The sequence below is a fragment of the Hypanus sabinus genome, chromosome 9 (genome assembly GCF_030144855.1).
Source record: "Hypanus sabinus isolate sHypSab1 chromosome 9, sHypSab1.hap1, whole genome shotgun sequence".
NCBI classification, from domain to species: Eukaryota; Metazoa; Chordata; class Chondrichthyes; order Myliobatiformes; family Dasyatidae; genus Hypanus; species Hypanus sabinus.
The window spans coordinates 51,102,790-51,120,340 of NC_082714.1; the positions used below are offsets into that span (position 1 = coordinate 51,102,790).

The 17,551-nt window shown below is 37.8% G+C and overlaps 1 protein-coding gene across 1 annotated transcript in view; it reads left to right on the forward strand.

Moving 5' to 3' along the window:
* Positions 1-5,363, forward strand: part of drg2 (developmentally regulated GTP binding protein 2) — a 50,912-nt gene extending 45,549 nt beyond the window's left edge. The window contains exon 14 of the mRNA XM_059979670.1: positions 2,205-5,363. The gene's annotated coding sequence lies outside the window, so the exon portion shown is untranslated. The remainder of the gene's footprint in view (positions 1-2,204) is intronic.
* Positions 5,364-17,551: the final 12,188 nt, after the last annotated feature.

Consider the following 17,551-nt stretch of genomic DNA (forward strand, 5'->3'; position numbering starts at 1 on the left):
TGGAATACCTTGCAAAAACAGCCCTCTTCAGGTCATGCCGCAGCATCTCAATTGAGTTAATGTCTGGACTCTGATTTGGCCATTCCAAAACACAAATTTTCTTCCTTTTAAACTGTTCTGGTATTTATTTACTCTTGCGTTTCAGATCATTGTCTTGTTGCATCATCCAACTTTTATTAAGCCTCAGGTGATGGACTGCTATCCTGACATCCTCTTGTAAAATGTCATGATACAATTTTGAAATCATTGTTCCTTCAATGATTGCAAGCTGCCCAGGCCCTGAGACAGCAAAGCAGCTCCAAATCAAGATGCTCCTTCAACAATGCTTCACTGTTGGTATGAGGTTTTGCTCTTGGTGTGCAGTGCCCTTTTTCCTCCAAATATAGCAATGTGCATTTCTGCCAAGAAGTTCAACTTTTGTCCACAGAGCATTGTCCCAGAAGTGTTGTGCAACATCCAGGTGATCTTTTACAAACTTGAGACATGCAGCAATGTTTTTTTGGAGAGCAGTGTTTTCCTCCAAGGTCTTCCACGAACACCATTCTTGTTCAATGTTTTTCTTACAGTAGACACATGAACAGAGACTTTAGCAAGTTAGAGATTTCTGCAGGTCTTTTGCTGTTATCCTTGGGTTCTTTTATTACACCCTTCAGCATTGCACACTGTGCTCTTGGTGTGATATTTGCAGGATGTCCACTCCTAGGGAGAGTAGCAACAGTACTGTTTCCATCATTTGTAGACAATTTATCTTACTGTGGACAGATGAACACTCAGGTCTTCGGAAATGCTTTTGTAGCCTTTTCCTGCTTCATGCATCTCTACAATTCTTCTAGGGTCCTTTGAAAGTTGTTTTGATCGAGGCATGGTGCATGTAAGCAGATCTTTCTGGAGAAGAGCAGGCTCTGTCAGTAACTTTGTGTGTGTTTTTTATAGGGCAGGGCACCTCTATAACCCACACCTCCAATCTCAGCTCATTGATCGGAACACTTGACTCCGAATAGCTTTTGCAGAAGACATTACCCCAGAAGTTCACATAGTTTTTTTGAACCTAGACTGTGATTGTTTAAATGGTGTTCTCATTATTGATGAAAAGTACAATTGTTTCTGTGTTATTATTTTTAGGCTGATTGTGTTTGTCTATTATGTGACTTAGATGAAGATCAGACCACATTTTATGAGTAATTAATGCAGAAAACCAGGTAATTGCAAGGAACTCAAACTTTTTCGTGCAACTGTACATATTAATTCACATTCATCTATTATTCTTCTGCCTAATCAGACCAGCAGTTTCTCAAACTTGAAATTATCATCATTCATTTGAAATCCCTCTATACCGTGCTTTATTTTTCTAACCTTATTTGGACTTCACACAGTTTGATTACTTTATAAGCGAGGACTGTGTGTAATGTTATCTGAGACTTGAGATTCAACGTTATCAAAGTTTAGAGCTCTTTGGAACAGAGACTGCCTGGTTTCTTTCCATCATTCCCTTGTCTACCATATTCTCATTGTCTTTCTGTCATCAGTTCCAATGATTTTGATGAATGGAATTGAATAGATGCTTTACTTCACTATTTTCTAAGCCTTCTGTTGATATCCCAATTTATTAATCATACCACTGCCTCGAAGTTACAGATATTAAAACAATATCTAAAATTTACACTTAATTGTGAATGTGCTCTACCTAAAATTGTAGTACCAAAAAAATCACTGAATAGGCTTTAAATACGCACCACGGTCACGTAGCGATTAACACAACACTATTACAGATCAGGGCATTGGAGTTCAGTCCCAGTAACCTCTAAAGGATCTGTACATCCTCTCCATGGAATACATTGGCTTTCCCTGGGTGGTCTGTTTTCCTCCCACAGTCCAAAGATGTGCCAGGTAGGTTAGTTGGTCATTATCAATTGTCCCGTGATGAGGTTACGGTTAAATCGGGGTGTTGGTGTTTGCTGCATAAATAATTTTTTACAGATTCCTTGCCTTCAGTTAGAAATATTCTTATGACCTCTATCAAAATGAATGAACATTTACAATTACATCCTAATTGTAAATAAAAACAGAAAATGCTGAAAATTTTGAGGCGGTCAGGCAGTGTTGAGGAAAAAAATTAATGACATGAGTCCGAGAAGTTGGTTGGTTCTGTTAATTCTGTGTCCACAACTGCTGAGTGATTCCAGTATTTTCTGTTTTTGTTTTAGATATCCAGCAGCAGCAGTGTTTATTATGATTTTCATAGTGCTAATTGTGCTGGAGATTTCTACCCAGTATGGTCAGCCAGAGCACAGTTACATTAGAAGACATTGGAGAGGTAAATGAGTAGGAAATATTTAGATGGAAATGGGATTAGCAGCTTAATTGGCATAAGCAAGTTCTTTCTGTACTGCTGAGACTTTATGACTGCATGACATACAACCTCTTAAAAGTTTCAAAACTGTCAAACAAATTGAAAAATGGAAATTTCTTACCATTGTTACCATTCTATATTGCCCAATGGCATGTGAATTATAATTCTAATCAGTGGATCTACTTAGGTTCAAATCCCTCTGCAAATTTTGCTCAAATAAATCCATGTCATTGCAACTACCTTCTTCTCAATATTGCTTCACTTTACCTTTAATAAACTTCCATTGAAATAGACAATGACTTACAGCACACAGACATATGTATATCAATGCTCTGCACCCAACTCCAAGTCATTGTTGGTTCTTTCAGGCAAGTGTACAAGAGGATGGACTGTATGCTAAATGTGCAGAAAGGAGACCAACTTGTGATTACTGCCAAATACTGGGACCAGTTAAGTTCATAATAAGATCCTATAAAAATGTGAATCACTCTCCACATCTTGGAACCCATGTCTTGGCAAACGTGGATGATATTGACAAAATTAATCACTGCCTATGTTGTGTCAGTATAGCCTTCTGCAAACTGAGGAAAAAAGTATTGAAGGACAATATCTTACACCCAGTGCCAAAGGTATGGAACACTGACAGCAGCAATATCTGCCCTCTAATCTTCAAGGACACAAATAACATGCAGCAGTTACCTTAAAACAATTGAAAAATACAGCCAAAGCTGTCAGCGAAATTCTTTTGGTAGAATAAGTAAACCAATGTTGAGCTTTGTCACGTAAATTCAGAACAAATGCTTCAAGGACATTCTTAAATACTCCAAACGTGTGATGTCCTCACTCATATGGAAATTCTTGGCACATGGCACTGAAAATGAAGGAGGAGCACTTGGAGAAGGCACTGAGCACCTCGCCTCTAGTGTGTGCACACATAGAGGTCATGTACAAGAGTACAGCACCCCAAAGAACCCACACCTTGTCAAGCACTACCTCACCCATTTGTGGGTGAAATAATCTTTTTAACCACCAAAAAGTTCACAAAACGGATGTGAAGCTAGGTCATTCTTGACTCTTGAAACTGTGTAAGAAGAATTCAACCTTTGGAGAGCTAATTTTTAAGCACTACAGTACCTATAAAAAGTATTCATGCCTTTGGAAGTTTTATTGTTTTACAACAATGAATCACAGTGGATTTAATTTGGCATTTTGTCACTGATCAACATAAAAAGAATCATGTCAAAGTGAAAACATCTTTACAAAGTGATAGAAATTAATAATATATAAAACACAAAATAGTTGATTGCATAAGTATTCACCCCACCACCCTCTTTAATATGACACACCAAATCATCACTAGTGCAGCCAAATGGTTTTAGAAGTCACGTAATTTGTTAAATGGAGATCTGTTTTTGGAGACCTGTGTGCAGTCAAGGTGTTTCAATTGATTGCACTAAAGATACGCCTATATCTGGAAAAGTCCAACTGCCAGTGAGTCAGTATCCTGGCAAAAACTACACCATGAGGACAAAAGAACACTCCAAGCAATTCAGCAAAAAAGGTTACTGAAAAGCACAAGTCAGGAGATGGATACAAGAAAATTTCCAAGTCACTGAATACCCCTTAGTGTACAGTTAAGTCAATCATCAAGAACTGGGAAAAATGTGGCACAGCTGTAAATCTGCCTAGAGCAAGCTGTCCTCAAAAACTGAGTGATCATGTGAGAAGGGATCTAGTGAGGGAGGACACCAAGAGACCTATGACAACTCCGGAGGAGTTATGTGCCTCGTTGGCTGGGATAGGAGAGACTTCACCAGTCACAGCTTCATGGGAGAGTGGCAAAGAGAAAGCCACTATTTTAAAAAAACATGAAATCTCAACTAGAGTTTGCCGGAAGGCATGTAGGAGACTCTGAAGTCAGCTTGAAGAAGGTCTGATTAAAACAAAATTGAGCCTTTTGGCTATCAGACCATACGCTATGTTTGGCATAAGCCAAAACACAGCACATCATTAAAAACACGTCATCCCTACTGTGAAGCATGGTGGTGTCTGTATTATACTGTGGGGGTGATTCACTGCAGCAAGCCCTGGAAGGCTTGTGAAGGTAGCGGGTAAAATGAATGCAGGGAAATCTTAAGAGGAAAACTTAATGCAGTCTGTGAGAGAGCTGCGACTTTGGAGATTTGTTTTCCAGCAAGACAATGACCCCAAGCATAAAGCCAAAGCTAAACAGGAGTGGCTTAAAAACAAAAAAAAATCAGTGTCCTCCAGTGGCCAAGTCAGAGTCCAGACCTCAATCTAATTGAGAATTTATGGCTGGACTTGAAAAGGGCTGTTCACTCATGATCCCCATGCAATCTGACAAAACTTGAGCAATTTTGTAAAGAAGAATGGAGAAAAGTGGCAGTTCCCAGAAGTGCAAAGCAGATAGTCACCTATCCACACACTCAAGGCTGTGATTGTTGCCAAATGTGCATCTACTAAATGACTTGAAGGGGGTGAATACTTAAGCAATCAATTATTTTGTGTTTTATATTTGTAATTAATTTAGATCACTTTGTAGAGATCTGTTTTCACTTTGACACAAAGAATCTTTTCCTGTTGCTCAGTGTCAAAAAAAACCTAAATTAAATCCATTGTGATTTAGTGTTCTAAAACAATAAAACATGAAAACTTTGTGTGTTTGTGGGGGGGGGGGGTGGATACTTTTTATAGGTATTCATGCTTCTACGTATCTTCCAATAATGAAGACTAAATAAAAAAGGTTAAACTACCTAAATTGCTTTAACTCTTTGAATAGAGCAGTATGTAAAACAAAAACTCTGGCATTTTCTTTGAACGTTAAAGCAAGGGAATGCTGCATATTTCTAACAAATGCAATTAAAATTATCTTTATTCTGCTGCTGTTTGATTTGCAATTTGTGTAAATTTCTGGATTCCTCTCCATAACTGAAGCAAAACAGTGCAACCTGTTGTTTCAATATTTAGAGTAGTTTCTAAACATGGAGTTGTTGTTACTTTCTAATGCCATCAGTAAGGTAATTTAAGACTTGAGTATTCCATTTTTAACAGATATTTTGATATTTCTAGTCAAATATAGTACTTGCACCTTCAATGTCACTTCCAGAATATTTCAGAACTAATTGATGTGCATTCATTGCAACATATGAAGCACGGCAATGAATTTATTGTCATAGACAGTGTGATAATGACTAGATAATTTATTTTGGAAATGTAGACTGAGTGATAAATATTGGCCAGAGCTCCCACACTGACCCTCATCATGATACCATGGATTTTCACCTGAGAAAGCAGGTGTCATCCAGAAGATGCCGTCTTTGACTGTGAGCTGGAATGTCAGCATTGATTTACCTATTCAGGTTTCCAGAATGGAACCCAAATCCAGAATCTCTGACTTGTAGGTAGGTGTGCTGCCAAATGAACCTGGCTGATCTCTCAGTTATCTCTCAGCATAAAGACTAACTCTGGATTGACCATAAGAATGATTGGTAGAGAAGTTAGAATCATATGTGCAGTTCAAGGTGCTTCCCAAGAGCAGAAAAAGTATTACTCTGGATCATTCTCTGCTCTATTTTACTGTAGAGAGTTTGATGCTGTTGATGCAGATGAAAAGATTTAAAAAATTCATTGCAAACCTAGGTCTCATTTTTAACACAGTTCATTGTGAAAATAAGCACATCTATTAATACAATAGGCACACACTGTTTATTTATCCATTCATTATACATTTCTGAACACAATGAGTGCTCCCTTGGTCTCTAATATAACTCAAATAAAATCCTGAAACACTGGCAGGAGAGCACTTAGAATATAATACCTGCACAGGGCATGACAGTGAGTTGTACAAACCCCATTTCCAGAAAAGTTGGGATATTTTCCAAAGTGCAATAAAAACAAAAATCTGTGATATGTTACTTCACGTGAACCCTTATTTATCTGACAAAAATACAAAGAAAAGATTTTCAATAGTTTTACTGGCCAACTTAGTAGTATTTTGTAAGTATACACAAATTTAGAATTTGATGGCTGCAACACACTCAACAGAAGTTGGGACAGAGTTAAAATAAGATTGAAAAGTGCACAGAGTATTCAAGTAACACCGGTTTGGAAGACTCAACATTAAGCAGGCTAATTGGTAGCAGGTGAGGTATCATGACTGGGTATAAAAGTAGCGTCCATCAAAGGCTCAGTCTCACCCCTTTGTGCCAAAATTCATGAGAGAATTGTTAGTTCAAAAGGGACATTTCCCAATGCAAGATTGCAGAGAATTTGGGTCTTTCAACATCTACAGTGCATAGTATTGTGAAAAGATTCAGAGAATTCAGAAACATCTCAGTGCGTAAAGGGCAAGGTCGGAAACCACTGTTGAATGCATGTGATCTTCGAGCCGTCAGGCGGCACTGCCTAAGAAACCGTCATGCTACTGTGACAATTATAGCCACCTGGGCTCAGGAGTACTTCGGAAAACCATTGTCACTTAAGTCCGTCACTGCATCCAGAAATGCAACTTGAAACTGTATTACGCAAGGAGGAAGCCGTACATCAACTCTATGCAGAAATGCCGGCGAGTTCTCTGGGCCTGAGCTCATCTCAGATGGACCAAAAGACTGTGGAACCGTGTGCTGTAGTCAGAGGAGTTCACATTTCAGCTAGTTTTCGGAGCAAACGGGCGTTGAGTTCTCCGTGCCAAAGATGAAAACAACCATCCTGATGTTATCAGCGAAAGGTGCAAAAGCCAGCATCTGTGATGGTATGGGGGTGCATCAGTGCCCACAGCATGGGTGAGTTGCATGTATGTGAAGGTATCATTGACTCTGAGGCGTATATTAGGATTTTAGAGAGACATATGTTGCCATCAAGGTGACTTCTCTTCCCAGGACGTCCATGCTTATTTCAGCAGGACAATGCCAGACCACATTCTGTACGGGCTACAACAGCGTGGCTTTGTAGACACAGAGTGCGTGTGCTTGACTGGTCTGCTGCCAGTCCAGATCTATCTCCTATTGAAAATGTATGATGCATCATGAAGAGGAGAATCAGGCAACGGAGACCACGGACTGTTGAGCAGCTGAAGTCTTATATCAAGCAAGAATGGACGAAATTTCCAATTGCAAATCTACTACAATTAGTATCCTCAGTTCCAAAAAGTGTAATTAAAAGGAAAGGTGATATAACACAATGGTAAACATGACTCTGTCCCAACTTTTTTTGAGTGTGTTGCAGCCATCAAATTCTTTTCTTTTCCAATCTTTTTATTATTATTATTATTAATATCAACATAATAAGATTAATACATAGATAGTGGGATTACAAACATACAAGTTTAAACTGAACATGAAAGGATACATAAGCAATAGTTACAATATAAATGAGTCTTCCCAAATCATGGACGATACAAGTAACATATAAACAAAGCAAAACTAGGTATATCATAATATATATTAAAAAAAGAAGAGAAAAAGAAAAAAAATTATGCTAGAAAAACTAATCTAACAACCTAATAACTAATAAAGAAAAAAAAGGGCTGTTTATAATATCTAACAAAAATACAAAATCATCGGTGTTGTCAACTCCGATCCTCTCAACATATGTAAAATCAAAACTGGAAAAACAAATAGGCTTGGAACAGGGTCACATTATATCATATGAAAATATTGAATAAATGGTCTACATATCTTTTCAAATTTAATAGAGGTGTCAAATACAACACTTCGAATTTTTTCTAAATTTAGACATAACATAGTTTGAGAAAACCAATGAAATACAGTAGGATTAATTTCTTTCCAATTCAACAAAATAGATCTTCTAGCCATTAATGTAAGAAATGCAATCATTCGACAAGCAAAAGAGGATAAATGGACTGAGTCCATCATTGGTAAACCAAAAATTGCAGTAATAGGATGAGGTTGTAAATCAATATTCAATACCGTGGAAATAATATCAAAAATGTCTTTCCAATATTTTTTAAAAAGTGGACAAGACCAAAACATGAGTTAAAGACGCTATCTCAGAATGACATCTGTCACAAATAGGATTTATATAGGAATAAAAATGAGCCAATTTATCCTTGGACATAAGATCCCTATGCACAACTTTAAACTATATTAATAAATGTTTAGCACATATAGATGATGAATTAACTAATTGAAGAATTTTTTCCCAATCATTTTAAATCTTATAGAAGGGCTCTGAACGTATCTTAATAATTATATTGTAGAGTTTTGATATTACCCCTTTCTGAGAAGGATTTAGTTCTATCAAATTCTCCAAAATACCCAAAGACACAAGATTTGGAAAGGTAGGAAGTACGGTATTTAAGAAATTCCTAATCTGTAAATATCTAAAAAAATGAAATCTAGGCAAATTATATTTATTAGATAATTGTTCAAAAGACATAAAACAATTATCCAAAAATAAATTGGAAAATCGTAGTAATCCTTTAGTCTTCCAAGCTGAATAAGCGTGGTCTATAATGGAAGGATAAAAAAAGCAATTGGATATAATAGGAATATTTAAAACAAACTGAGTCAACCCAAAAAATTTCCAAAATTGAAACCATATACGTAAAGTATGTTTAACTATCGGATTGTCAATTCGTTTCTGCAATTTAGAAAGAGCAAAGGGAAGAGAAGACCCTAAAATAGAACCCAATGAAAATCCTTGTACAGATTTAATTTCCAGGTTCACCCAATGAGGAATAAAAGATAAATCCCAATCCTTTAACCAACATATCAAATATCGGATATTGACTGCCCAATAATAAAATCTAAAATCAGGCAATGCCAATCCACCTTCCTTCCTTGCCTTCTGTAAATATTTTTTACCTAATCTAGGATTTTTATTCTGCCATATATATGAGGAAATTTTTGAATCAACATTAGCATAAAAAGATTTCGGAATAAAAATTGGTACCACTTGAAATATATATAAAAACTTGGGTAAAATTATCATCTTAATAGCATTAGTCTGACCTATCAGAGATAAAGATAATGATGACCATTTAGTAAACAAACATTTAATCTGATCGATTGAGGTAAAAAATTAACCTTAAATAAGTCCTTATAATTTTTTGTGATTTTAATCCCTAAGTAAATAAAAGAGTCATTAACTAATTTAAAAGGTAAATTTCCATAAATTGGAACCTGTCTATTTAAAGGAAACAATTCACTCTTATTAAGATTTAATTTATACCCGGAAAAATTACTAAATTGAGCCAACAATGATATAACTGCAGGTATGGATTTCTCAGGATCAGAAATAAATAATAATAAATCATCTGCATATATTGATTGCTTATGTATATCCGTCCCACGAGTAATGCCAAAAATGTTCAGTGATTCTCTGATAGCAATTGCCAAGGGTTCTAAAGCAATATCAAATAATAATGGACTAAGAGGACAGCCTTGTCTAGTACCCCGAAATAAACGAGAAAAGGGAGATCTTTGATTGTTAGTAAAAACTGAGGCTACTGGAGTATGATATATCAGTTTAATCCAGGAAATGAATGTTGGACTAAAATTAAACTTCTCAAGCACAGTAAATAAGTATGGCCATTCAACTCTATCAAATGCTTTCTCTGCATCTAATGAAATGACACATTCTGAAGTGCTATGTGAAGGAGTATAAACAATATTCAATAATCTAACATTGAAAAAAGAATAGCGATTTTTCATTATTAAAACCAGTTTGATCTTCCGAGATAATTTGAGGTAATACCTTCTCCAGCCTGGATGCCAGTAACTTGGAAAAGATCTTGGAATCTACATTCAATAAGGATATTGGTCTATAGGATGCACAGTCAGTAGGGTCTTTATCTTTCTTCAGTATTAAAGAAATGGAAGCTCTATAAAAAGGTTGTGGCAGATTACCCAATCTAATTGCTTCTTCAAAAACCCTGCATAACCAAGGAGAAAGAGTAGAGGAAAAACATTTTTAAAATTCTACTGTATACCCATCTGAACCTGGTGCTTTCCCAGAATTCATAGAGGAAATAACCCCCCCCCCCCTTTAATTTCTGCATCCATAATAGGAGTTTCTAATATTGAAAGATCATCTGATGATAATTTTGGAAAATTTAATTTCCCAAGAAAATCATACATGATATTATAATTGTGAGGGAATTCAGAATGATACAGGGAGGTATAAAAATCTTGAAAAGATTTGTTTATCTCATCATGGTTAACTGTCAGATCCCCATTCTGCTGACGAATCTTAATAATTTGGCATTTAACCAAAGCCAATCTTCAATTGATTAGCTAACAGTTTACCTGATTTATCACTAGTATATAAAAATAAGATCTGGTTTTCATTAATTGATTTTCAATCGAAGATGTAAGTAATAAACTGTTCCATTTGAAGTTCAACCCTTTGTTTGTAAAGCTCCTTACTAGAAGCAGTCGAATATTTCTTGTCAATCTCTTTAATTTTATCAACCAATAAAAGAGTTTCCTTCTTAATGCGTTTTCTCAAACCAACGGAATAGGAGATAATCTGTCCACGTATATATGCTTTAAAAGTGTCCCAAAGCGTTCCGCAAGAAATATCATCCGTGGAATTAGTTGAAAAGAAGAAATCAATCTGTTCCTTCATAAATTTAATAAAATCCAGATCCTGCAGTAAGGTAGAATCAAATCACCATTGTCTAGCACTAGAAGCTGTATCCGTAAATTTAATAGAAAGTTTTAATGGAGCACGGTCAGAGATGGCTTTAATATCATAATTACAACCAATTACCGATGGAATAAAACAAGAGTCAATAAAAAATAATCAATTCTTGATAAACATGATAAACATGAGAAAAATGAAAACTCTTTGTCTTTAGAATGCCGAAATCTCCAAATATCAAAAATTCCATTATCAGTCAAAAAAGAGTTAATATAAGTGGCCAACTTATTACGTAAAGTCTGAGTAGATATAGATCTGTCCAACAAAGGATTTAAACAACAATTAAAGTCACCACCCATTATTAACCTATATTCATTTAGATTAGGTAGAGAAGTAGATAAGGACTTAAAAAAATCAGGATAATCCACATTTGGAGCATAAACATTAACCATAGCAACCTTTTTGTTAAAAAGTAACCCAGTAATTAACAAAAACCTACCATTCAGATCCGAAAAAATATTGTGTTGGACAAATGCAATAGAGGAGTCAATAAAAATTGAAACTCCCTTTACTTTAGCATTCGAATTCGAATGGTACTGTTGACCCCATCCAAAACCTAAAAAAATGACGATTGCCCTCTTTCCTCACATGAGTTTCTTGTACAAAAATAATATGTGCATTCAGTCTTTGGAATACTTTGAAAATCTTTTTCTGTTTAATCAGATGGTTTAAGCCATTAGTATTCCAAGAGACAAAATTAATGGTCTGAGCCATATTTCTGAAATCAACCCTTTGGTATATAAAGGGTTAACCAACATGCCCTCATGAACCCAGAAGAGGAACAAAAATAAGGGGCGGACCCGGAAGTGACGACATCGTGGACATTTTAGTAGTTTAAAATCAGCCCAAATTAAAAAAAACTGATAAAAAGAACAGTAGATTTAGAAAAAAAAACCCCACCCCCACCCAAGAAGAGAAAGCTACTCCCCAGCCAGGAGAAGGCTGGGAAGAAAGAGGAATGAAACTAAATCTACCCCCATATCGGCAGAAGGCAACTCCGTATATAAAGGGAAAAAAAAGATCCACCCAAACTCCAAAAAAAATTAATGATCACTATACTAAAACAAACTTCTTAATATAATTGCTAATAAAAAAACAAAAAGAATATAATCACTAGTAACTTATAAATCGGGTTAAAACCCAAACAAACCAAAAAAAAAATTAAACTGTGATAAGAAATGCATTATAGGAAGAAGACGAGAAAAAAAAATGGTGAAATCAATAAAAAAGCAAAAAAATTTTGGAGAAGAAACTGCCATCTTAGTAAAAAAAAATTCACCTTCGAAGGATTAATAATAATGACCAAAGATAAAGTACAGTGGTTAAAGTAAGTAAAATAAAAAGATTAGTACATCAAAAAAAACTTTAATTAGAGTATAAAATATAGAGTAAACCTACACCAATAGCCAGAAACAAAATCTGGTTTTGGAAACAAAAACTATCTTGTAACGATCAAAATCACTCTTTTATTAGAGACGAGAATCAGAAGCAGTAGAGCAGTTCTCATTCAGAAAGCTTCGAGCTTCAGATGTGGAGAGAAAAATATGCCGTGGTGCATTCGGAGGTGAGATTCTGAGCTTCGCAGGGTATAAGAGCGCAGGTTTTAGATTTTTTTCATAACATTCAGACATCAGAGGTTTAAAAAGAAGCCTTGGCTTCATTACTTCTGGACTAAAATCCTCCACTAATCGAAAATCGAATTCTTGGAATTTGACCATCCCTAAACGCCGAGCCACACGAATAAGTTGCTCTTTGACATGCACATAGTGAAATCGGACAATTACAACCAGTGGTTTAGCTGAAGAACTTGGTGATGAACGCATAATTCTGTGAGCGCGATCAAGTAGCGGAGGACTGGGAATACAGAAGGGAACACATCCTTTAAAAGTTGAGCAAAATACTTCGAGGGGTCCCCTTGTTCAGTACCCTCCAGGAGACCAAGTAAGCATAAGTTCTGTCTTCTGGACCGATTTTCAAAGTCGACACTCTTGGCTTTAAGTGTTTCCACCTGTTTAATCATCGAAGGTAATTTCTGCTCCAGTTTTTCGATTATCGTCTCGCTTCCGAGTGTCCTCTTGCAAAGTTGCGATTAGAGCTTGCTGCTGGTTAACTATTGAATCAGTCTTATCCATATAATCCTGAAAAGCTTTTATATCTTGTTTAAAAATTTGTCATTGTTCTTCAAATTTTTCATTTAAAAGCTCCAATAACATTTCATAAGTCAATTCAGTGCGCTTAGGATCGGTCTTTTTCTTCTTTATGTTCCCATTAGAATCTTTCCCAGGGTCTCACCCTTTAGATCTTAAAGCCATTTCTGTAGTCATTTCTTCAAAATTCACAATAGACTCTTAAAGATAAGTCCAAAAAAGTAGCAAGAATCTTTTGGTGTATGTAAAAGTAAGTTAAATAAGGGTGATCATAGATTATAAAAAGTAAAGGTTATGGAGCGAATCTGAAACAGTGCTCACTCCATGAGCGTCTCCAGCTGACCTTCTGCAACCATCAAATTCTATATTTGTGTATATTTACAGAATACAATTAAGTTGGTCAGTAAAACTATTGAAAATCTTTTCTTTGTACTTTTGTCAGTTAAGTAAAGGTTCACATGAATTAACATATCACAGATTTTTGTTCTTATTGCATTTTGGAAAATATCCCAACTTTTCTGGAAATGGGGTTTGTACATAAATTGCCATGGGCTTGAATTTACAAATTACAAATATTTTGGGCCTTTGATATTTTCCTTCAATAAACCATTTACACTTTGAGCTAGCCATTTCTGCTGGTCTTTGGTTAAGTGATTTAACCCTAAGTACTACAGAGGAAACCATTGGGAAAAGCAAAGTTGGTCACTTCTGGGTTGTACTTCACAGATGTTCTTACCTAACCAAAGGTAAATTGATAAATTGATTTATTATTGTTACATGTACCAAGGTTTTGGACAGATTAGGAGAATGGGCAAAGAAGAGGCGGGTGGAATACAGTGTAGGGAAGTTGTAGTGTTCTCGCTCAGGTGTAAAAGAACTCTGAACTAAACACCAAGGTAAACCGTAGACAATGAAGACAGGATCGCAGTAAGATTAACTGTTTACTGTTCACTCTTCCACATTACCATATGGTGAAAACTGTTGATAAAACAATAAAATATATATACAGTATTTGTTTCCTTCTTCATATCACATTTACATCGTAAATACTTGCAAAAGTAAAACTACAACTACATTACATTAAAGTGCAACATACAGTCAGAATCTACCTACGCCATCGACTGCTTTAAATACACTTCAACATAAACTATCTGCAACTCTTTAAATAACAAAAACATAAACCTTATTAACCATCATTACTTTTAACAGAATCAGCGTTAACATTTTTAATTCAACATATCGATTATCTCATGAACTTACGGTGTTGCTTCACTGATGTTTCCAGTGCGTAGAAAGAAAACTTTTCTTGCGCTGATCCTGCACACGTGAGCCCCTCCTTCCTGTTTCTCCAAACCGGTATTCTCCCACAAGACGCGGTGAAACCGGGTGTGACGTCATCACATGCTGCGATATATCACAGACAACAAATTTACTTTAAACAATCTTAACCTTAACTAGAGAATGATAACAAATGAATTACTAAAGCGAGAATATTATAAACTAAACAAATGCCATAAAGGCAACACACTCCCCGCTTGACATTCATAGGGTCACAATGAACATAATACAAACTTCAGTCTCTAAGTCAGTCCTTAGGTAGAAGTAGAATGACTTCTGTAATTGGCCTTTGGTAAATTTTCACATCACCTTGGTCAGAAGTTTTCAACTCAACCTTCCTGACATGTCCATCCCTGCTAGGGAATGTGGCAGTGATTCTGGCCATTGGCCAGCTGTTGCGGGCGATTTGCTTGTCCCTGAGCAGGACTAAATCTCCAACTTGAAGATTCCTGCAGGGTTCTGTCCATTTTCGTCTGTGTTGCAACAAAGGTAGATATTCATGTCTCCAACAAGACCAGAACTGATTTGCCAGAGCCTGGACCTGTCTCCATTGCTTTGTGTACAAATCCTTATCAGAGAAGTCCCCTGGTGGAGGGGGAGCTCTTACCTTCTGCGTAAGGAGCATTGATGCCGAGAGTATGAAGGGGTTTTCCGGGTCAGAAGACACAGGTAGGAGTGGTCGTGCATTTATAATGGCTGTGACCTCTGCCATTAGTGTGCACAGCACCTCGTGGGTCAATCGGGTGCATTGCTGCAGAAACATTGAATCAAGAATTCTTCTGGCGATACCAATCATCCGCTCCCATGCGCCTCCCATGTGAGAGGTGTGTGGTGTGTTGAACTCCCAGTTGCATCCCTGCTGACTGAGGTACCTTTGCACTGCTTTGTCCATCCCCAGCTCCTTTGATGCTCCTACAAAGTTCGTGCCACAATCAGACCTTAACTGTTTTGCAGGGTCTCTTAGCGCAAAGAAGCGCCTAAGAGCGTTAATGCAGCTGGATGTATCCAAAGATTCGATAACCTCAATGTGTACCGCTCTTGAACTCATGCAGCTAAACATGATGGCCCACCGCTTGCTCTCTGCTTGTCCTCCTCTGGTGTGTCTCGTAGCGATAGTCCAGGGACCAAATATGTCGAGCCCCACATATGTAAAAGGAGGGCATGCTTCGAGGCGTTCTGGTGGGAGGTCTGCCATACTTTGAGCTTCCAACTTGCCTCGCAGTTTCCTACAGGTTACACATTTATGAAGTACTGAATTGATCAGTGTTTTACCTCCCAAGATCCACAGTCCTGCTGCCCTTATTGCTCCTTCCGTCAGGTGACGGCCCTGATGCTTTACTTGATCATGGTGATAGCGAGTGAGCAGTAAGGACACATGGTTGTCTTTGGGCAGGATTACTGGACTCTTTTCTGCAGCTGAAAGTTGGGAGTGTATTAACATGCAGATGATATCGCTCTTCAGGACCGGGTTGAATTTTCTTAAAGGGCTGTCCTTTGGTATTTGTTTATTAACTTGGAGAGCTGAAAACTCCCCTGCAAAAGTCGCTCTTTGAGTTCCTTTAAAGATGACATCCTTTGCCTGGGCCAATTCACCCGCAGTGCGAAGGAAGTTACATTTGTGCCATAAGAAATGGAGGAAATTGCGATGGCCCTCCTGTACTAAAAAGTAATGGAACATCTGCTGGATGTCCGCTAAGATTGCAACCTTCTCCTTCCGGAAGCGCAGCAGGACCCCGAGATGGGTATTGTTAAGGTCAGAGCCTGTAAGGAGCACGTCATTAAGGGAGACACCAGCGCACTGAGCACTGGAGTCAAAGACCACCCTGATCTGATTGGGCTTTTGTGGGTGGTAAACCCCAAATGTTGGGAGGTACCAGCACTCCTCACCTTCTCTCAGTGGCGGTGCTACTTCAGCATGTCCATTAGCGAAGACCTTCTCCATAAATGCTATGTATTGTTGCTGCATCTCAGGTTTCCTTTTCAGGGTTTTTTGCAAGGACATGAACCGCTTGACTGCCTGCTCTTTGTTGTTCGGCAAGCACTGGCGTGGTTTTCTGAAAGGTAGTGGGGCGACCCAATTATTTGCTTCATCTCTGAAGACCTTGGTGTCCATTATTTTTAAGAAAATGGCGTCTTGAGCTGATGGAGCAAGTTTATTATCATGCTCAGTTTGAGCGAAGACTGACTGACCCAGCGTCTTGTCGGTTACTTTACATTTGTTAAAGCCTTGTCGTGCTTCCTTGATACACATGAAACTTGTGCAGGGTTGAAAAATTGAATGGCGGCCACTCTCTAACACATTGGTCTTGAGTGTGTTAACTGTCGGTTTGTGTACATTGCCAAGGCACACCTCTCCTATCACCACCCAGCCCAGATCCAGGCGTTGGGCAAAGGGGGCGTTGTGTGGTCCATTGACCTGCTGCCTAACCTTGTGCACCTGGAGAACATCTCTTCCTAATAGCAGGAGTATTTCTGCTTTTGGATCCAGTTCTGGGATGTGCTTGGCAATGTGGTGGAGATGTGGCTGGTGTAGCACTGTACTTGGCATCAGGATCTCAGTGCGGTTATTCATGATTTCATTGCACTCTAAGAGTGGAAGGAGACAGATGACAACTTTACCATCCAGGGACTCGAGCTGGAAGCCTTCTGCCTTCCTTCCATAAGTTTCCACGCTGCCTGAGCAAGTTCTAAGGTAGTATGGGAACTGATTACTCTCAATGTTGAACAAGTCACAGAACTCTGGTCTGACTAGTGAGCGATTGCTCTGATTGTCCAGAATCACATAGGTTTTGATGGCCTTGTCTTTGGTTCCCTTAGGGTACATCTTAGTGAGACAGATCTTTGAACAAGAACGGCTTGACTGAGCTTGACCGCAAACTTCTGTGCAGCTTGAGCTGACAACGGTTGTCCTGGAGTGAGCCTCTCCCTCTCCGCTGTCCTGTTGTGAGGGTGAAGGAGCTTTGTTGGTTTGCGGTAACGGGCCGGGTTGCATGGCCACATCGTGATTAGTGCTATTACATTCCGGGCACTT